Source organism: Miscanthus floridulus, chromosome 10 (assembly GCF_019320115.1).
Source record: "Miscanthus floridulus cultivar M001 chromosome 10, ASM1932011v1, whole genome shotgun sequence".
Lineage (NCBI taxonomy): Eukaryota > Viridiplantae > Streptophyta > Magnoliopsida > Poales > Poaceae > Miscanthus > Miscanthus floridulus.
Window position 1 is genome coordinate 108,057,604 of NC_089589.1, and position 6,000 is coordinate 108,063,603.

Here is a 6,000-nt window from a genome sequence, read left to right on the forward strand (position 1 = left end):
TGTAAAAACTAGTCTACTTCTATCATAGAACTTGTAAAAAAATTGAAGTCTAAGGGTAGTATCTCTGTAGAGCCTCAATATTCCAGGTGTGGTCAATTTCTTCTCCATTCATGTTTGACAAGTGAAATGCTCCCAATTTGTTTGTTCTTGTGATAAGATATGGCCCTTCCCATTTCTGTTGAAACTTCCCAACTGTGTCTTCATTTCTCTTTGTTTTCAGAATGAAGTAGCCTGGGGATAATTGTCTTGGTCTTACTTTCTTGTTGTACCAATTCTTTGTTTCTTTCTGGTACTTATCAAGGTTCTGGATTGCTTTCATTCTTTCTTCTTCGAGCAAATCCTTGCTTGTTACTTGCTCTTCTTCTTCAATTATTTGTACGTTTGTTCTTGGGCCTTGAAATTTTATTTCTTCGGGTGTCAATGCTTCTTCTCCATACAATAACTTGAATGGTGTAAAGTTTGTTGATCTTGATACTGTTGTATTGTGTGCCCAAACAAGTTTTGGTAATTCGTCAACCCATTTTCTCTTAGGAAGCCCCACTAGGCATTTTGAAATTCCAATGCATATGATTCCATTTGCTCTTTCAACTACCCCATTTGACTGTGGGTGTCTGACTGAGGCAAAGCATAGTTGGATTCCCATGTTTTGACAATAATCTCTGAAATCGTCAAATTGAGTCCCATTGTCTACTATAATGTGTCTTGGAACTCCAAAACAGCATATGATGTTCTGCCATAAAAAAAATTTCATTGTGAATGAAGACATATTTATTACTAGCTTGGCTTCAATCCATTTTGTGAAATATTCTACTGCCACAACTGCATATTGGAAATTTCCTTGAGCTGGGGGGTAATTTGCCTATTATGTCAATTCCCCATCTTGCAAGTGGCCAAGTTGGTTCTATTGTTTGTAAGTTTGTTGCTGGAGCTCTTATTTTGCTGGCAGACATTTGACAATTGTGACAAGATTTAACTATTTCTTTGCTATCACTATGTGCTGAAGGCCAATAAAATCCTTGTCGGAATGCTTTCCCTACCATGGCTCTTGCCCCTAGATGTGTGCCACAAATCCCCTCATGTATTTCTGATAGCAATTCTTTTCTTTCTTCTGCTGATATGCATTTGAGAAGTGGTTCACAAATTCCTTGCTTGTACAATTGATTGTTGATGATTTTGTAATTTCTTGTTCTATGTTTCATTCTGACTTCGTTAACTTCATCTTATGGTTCATAATGCCCATGAAGGTATGCCATGATTGGTGCTCTCCAATCTTTGCTTTGTATTATATGGACTTCTCTTGGGACTTCTTGCTTTGCCTTGATAGATGCATGAGTTAGTACTTGGAAGAAAACATCTTGAGGCAAACTTGTATTTTGAGCTACAACTTTTGCTATTTCGTCAGCATCTGAGTTATCTGTTCGTGAGATATTTTTTACTGTGAAGCCTTCAAAGTATTTTTCTTGTTCTCTTAAAAATTGCAAGTATTTTGCTAGCTCTGGATCTCTTGCCATGTAATCTTTTTCAATGTGTCCAGCCACAACTTGTGAATCTGTTTTGATTATTAGTCTATGGATCCCCATTGCTCTTGCTTTTTGGAGTCCGAGTAAAATGGCTTCTTATTCAGCAATATTGTTGGTACATTGAAATTCGAGTCTTGCAGCGTATCTCATTTTGACCCCTGAAGGTGATGTGATTATTGCTGCTGCACCAGCCCCTGCGAAGCCCCATGCTCCATCACAATATATTATCCAGTCTAGTTGCTTTTTGTCTTTGCTTTGATTTTGAGATGGAGTCCAATCTGCCATGAAATCTGCTAAGACTTGGGATTTTATTGATGTTCTTTTTTCAAATTCGATGTAATGCTGAGATAGTTCTGCTGCCCATTTTGCCAATCTTCCAGATGATCTGTAACTTTGCAAAACTTCTTTCAGAGGATAATTTGTTGGTATTCTGATTTTGTGAGCATGGAAATAATGCTTTAATTTTCTTGCTGCAGTTAAAACTGCATAAGCTATTTTCTCGATCCCCGAGTAATAGATTTTTGAGCCAGACAGAGTTTCTGAAACAAAGTAGACTGGGACTTGTCTTTTTGTGTGTTCATTTTCCTGTTATTCAACTAAGACTGCACTTTCTGTTGCAGAGACATATAGGAGCAATTCAGCCCCTGGGGTTGGTGTAGTTAGAGTATTTGGCTTTGACAAGTAACTTTTAATTTCTTCGAATGCATGTTGTTGCAAAGGTCCCCATGCGAAGTCCCTTTTTGTTCCCTTGAGTGCTTGAAATATCGGCAGACTTCGCTCTGCTGATTTTGAAATAAACCTGTTTAAGGCAGCAAGTCTTCCTGTCAATTTTTGGACGTCCTTTATATTTTTAGAAACTTTCATGTTTAAGATTGCCTGGACTTTGTCTGAGTTTGGATCGATTCCTTTTGCTAATACAATGCAGCCTAGAATTTTGCCCTTTGGACTCCGAAGGTGCACTTTTCAGGGTTCAACTTTAAATTTGCTTCCCTGAGATTTGTAAATGTTTCTTGGAGGTCTTTGATGTGATCTCCTCTTTTATTGCTTTTGACTACTATGTCATCAACATAGGTGAGTAGATTTTTGCCAATTTATTCGCGTAGCACTGTTGAAGTCATTCTAACAAATGTTGTGCCAGCATTGCGAAGCCCCTCTGCCATTCTTTCAAAACAGTAGGTCCCGAATGGGTTGATAAAACTTGTGAATTCTTCATCTTCTTTTCTCGTCCAAATTTGATGATAACCAGAAAAACAATCCAAGAAACTTAGCATTTCACTTCCGACTGCTTGATCGACTAGTGTGTCAATTCTTGGTAGTGGGAAATGTTCTTTTGGGCATGCTTTATTGAGATCTGTGAAATTGATGCACATTCGCTATTTTCCATTCTTCTTCCTGACCATGATAATGTTTGCCAGCCAAGTTGTGAATTGAACTTCTCTTATAACTTTTGCATCAAGCAATCTTTGAACTTCAACTTTGGCAGCCTGAACTCTGTCTTCGGCTAGTTTTCTCAACTTTTGCTTTTTTGGTCTGACTTTTGGATCAATGTCTAGTTTGTGCTCAATTATATCTCTGCTGACTCCTCCTAAGTCTTTAGATGACCAAGAAAATATATCTTTGTTGATTCGAAGAAATTCTACAAGTTTATCCTCTTCTTCTTGAGAAAGTCCAGTACCAATGATGACTTGTTTGTCTGGGACTAATGGATCAAGAGGTACCCTTTTTGTTTCTTCACAAGTTTGTGCTTTGGTTTGAGGCTTTGCATTTTCTGTTTCTTCTTTTTTTCTTCAACGATTGCATGAACATTCTTTTGTCCTAGAGTGTACTCTTTTTCAATGTTTCTTGCCTCAGTTTAGGCTCCATGTACTGTGATTACTCCATTTATTGCTGGCATTTTCATACATATGTATGAGTACCTTATGACTGCTTCGAATGCATTTAAAGTTCCTCTTCCAAAGAGTGCATTGTATGGATAGTACATGTCAACCACATCAAATGCTATTTGCTCTGTTCTTGCATTGCTTTCTATTCCAAAAGAAACTGGCAAAATTATTCTTCCAATTGAGTGGATCTTTTTCCCATCGAAGCCATAAAGTGGATGCTCAGCTCTTCCTAGTATTTTGCGATCGATTTTCATGGCATCAATTGTTGATGTGAATATAATGTCAGAGGAGCTGCCTCCATCAACCAATATTTTTGAGACTGTTCAGCCATCAATGTTTGCTTCGATTACCATAGCATCCATATGTGGGTAATCTTTCGGCTGAAGGTCTTCTTCTAAAAATGTGATTATTAGATGGGACCAACTTGTTTTTTTATATGGGCCTTCCATTAAAATTGAATTTACTCTTTGGAACTAGTTTCTTCTTTGACTATTATTTTCATAATCCATGCTATTTCCACTCATGATTATCAATATTCTTCCTCTACTTGGGTTGATTGCATTATTGTTTATCGCTGAAACTGATGGGGAGTTGTTCTCTTGCTTAGCCTGGCTGTTTTGTGGGTTGTTGTTTGCAACTGAAGCTTTGGGTTGTGCTGATTGAACATTGGATTGCTGAGATTGATTTTGCCTCCATTGATTTTGCATGGGATGATACATTGCTAGTGGTTCATAGCTGTATGCAAGAGGTGGCTCGGGAAGTAGGGCTTGGGTATGTCCATAATGCATTGGATAATAAGTTTGATGAGGACTTTGTTGTTCTTGCTTCACATGATTGACAATTTTTTATTGGCTTGGTGCCCTATTTTCTTCTTGGGCTTCTTCGATTCTTTTCTTAACTTTGGGACACATTTTAGATGTATGTCCAGCCCCTTTGCCATGAATAATGTAGTACATATCTTCAGGTTTTAAAGGTGTTGTTCCTCTTCCTCTTCCTCCTCTTCCTCTTGCGCCGAATCCTCCTCTTTCAAATGTTCTTTCAACGAATTGACTTCGCTGGTTATACTGGTTTTGGTGAGCATAATCACTTTCAGTTGTTGAATTGTTGTCATTCTCAATTTGATTGACTTGATTGTGCAGTGTAAATGGTCTTCGCTCATAGTTGTTTGGTCTTGGAGGATGGAAGTTGTTGTTGCTTTGCTTGATTTGAGCCTTGAAGTTGTTTTCTTCTTCAATTCTTTTTCTGTAATCATCATCTGACTTGCAATATTTTTGAATGACTTCGTAAAGTTCAGCAACTGTACTTGGTTTTTCTCGAGCAAGATGAGAAGCACATTGGCCTACTCGAAGCCCTTTAATTGCGGCTATTATCACCACTTCGTCTGGGATATTTGGAATTTGTGCCTTAATTTGAATGAATCTTTTGAAGTACTGGCTCAGGGGTTCTTTGATTTGTTGTTTGCAATTGAACAAATCTATATCTATGTGGCCAGCTGGTTGGAATCCTTGGAAGTCTACAAGTAAATTTGCTTTAAGTTGATCCCATGAATGTATGGATTTTGCTTTTAGCGAAGAGTACCATTGTTGTGTTGGTCCTTTAACTACCATGACAATAAATTTTGCTAGTGTAGTTTCATCACCACCCCTAGAAATTACTACGGCTTCGAAACTCATCAAAAATTGCCTTGGGTTAGATTGGCCATCGAAAGTTGGTATCATGTTGAATTTGTACCCCAAGGGCCATTGTGCTAGCTGCAAGTTTATTGACAAGGGAGAGCTTGTGTCAATTGATATGAATGACTTTTGGGAATTCTTTTCTTGAGAAGCCTTTGTTGCTGAATTTGGTTCATCTAAATGTATAACTTCGTGGCTTGCGCTTTGAAGTTGTTCATTTAGTTCTCAAAGAGTGGCTTCGGCATCTTCTATTCTTTGTTTGCGAGACTTTTCTCTTGCTCTTGCGTGACATTCTTCAAGTTCTTTTTGCTTTCTCAGCACTTGTTCTTCTAATTCTTTAAGTCTTTGTTCTTCGGCTTCGCTTGCCTTTGAAGAGGTTGGGTCTTGGGGTGTATCTTTTTTGAGACTTTGGTCTTTGACTGTTGATGGGTCATCTTCGGTTACCCTAGTGGTAACTTTCTTGTTAGGTCTGCCCATTAGATTCGCGTGATCGTGAGAGTTTTCGAGCACACACAAACGGTGGGCACCAGATGTTGGGTAAGAATTTACACAAGCATCAAAGTTGAACACAAGACAAAGTTGTATTCATTTCATGATCGTACTGTACATGTCAGAGGGGGTATTTATAGGGGTCCTGGTCTTCGTACTTTACATAAAATACCTGTTTTATCCCCAACTCAAATAGTTACAACCCTTTGCAACTACTAGGGCAAAGCAGTCTTTTTTCCCTTTTGAGTCTTTATTCTTCAACTTTTGTACATCAACTTTATTGATGTCTTCATCTTCTAGACTTAGTTGATTTCCGCTTTGATTTTCTTCTTCTCCCAGAATGTTAGGCGAAGTCAAACTCTGTCTTCGCCTAATCTTGCTTTCTTCTTTTCACCTGTGAAGATGAGATTTCTTCAGCAAAGATGGAATCTTTCT